Source organism: Pteropus alecto, unplaced genomic scaffold (assembly GCF_000325575.1).
Source record: "Pteropus alecto unplaced genomic scaffold, ASM32557v1 scaffold459, whole genome shotgun sequence".
Classification (NCBI taxonomy): Eukaryota; Metazoa; Chordata; class Mammalia; order Chiroptera; family Pteropodidae; genus Pteropus; species Pteropus alecto.
This window is the reverse complement of record NW_006442483.1, coordinates 467814-468731: the sequence shown is the minus strand read 5'-3', so window position 1 is coordinate 468731 and position 918 is coordinate 467814.

The window sequence follows — 918 nt, the reverse complement described above, 5'->3', positions numbered from 1 at the left end:
TTTTCTTTTCTACTGTGTTTGGGTGTCTTGCTAAATTTTTTGTTCGAGACATCAAGAACCTGGACAACGTGCAGGGAGAGGATCCCCACTCTCCGGTAACAGATCTGAGAGAAGGCAAACCCTGCTTTTACCTAGTCCGCCATTTCCCTCTTCCTCTAGTTATGAATTTTTATGTTCAGACCATCCTATGGGGTTACTTTCAGTTCTGAGTTTGTATGGACTGTCATTCTGGCCTCCCTTGAGTTTGTCAGATTAATATATAACCCTGTTTTTTATCCACACTGGTTATAAATCAGAGAGTGCTATGATCCCCTTTTTGAGTTTGACTAATTCAGTAATATGGCTCACAGAACTCCTCCAGTACGGAATATTTTACACACTTGATTATGATTTTATCATAAACTGATATAACACAGGAATAACGAGATGGAAGAGATGCATAGGGCAAAATATAAGAAAGAAGCACAGAATCTCCACGCCTTCTACAAGTACACCATACTTCCAACATCTCCATGTGTTCACCAGTTCGAAAGCTCTCCAAACACCATTCTTTTGGTTTTTGATGGAGGCTTCATTTTCTTGGCATCATTATTAAATTAATGGCCATTGACAGTTGATTCAACCTCTAACTCCTCTTCCCTCCCCAGAGGTAAGAGGTTGGGACTGAAATTTCTAACTCCCCAGTCCCATGGCTGGCTCACCTGGCAAACAGTCCCCATCTTTAGGTACTTTACAAAAGTCACCTCATTAACATAAATTCATTTGTGGTAGAAAGGGGTTTGCCATGAATAATAAGACACATATTTCACCTTTATGGCTTTGAAACAAGTTCAAAAACTAAAGACAAGAGACTTATGACAGAAAATGCTCTAATTGTTCTTCTCAATGAGAAAATTCTAAGGATCTTGGGAGCTATGA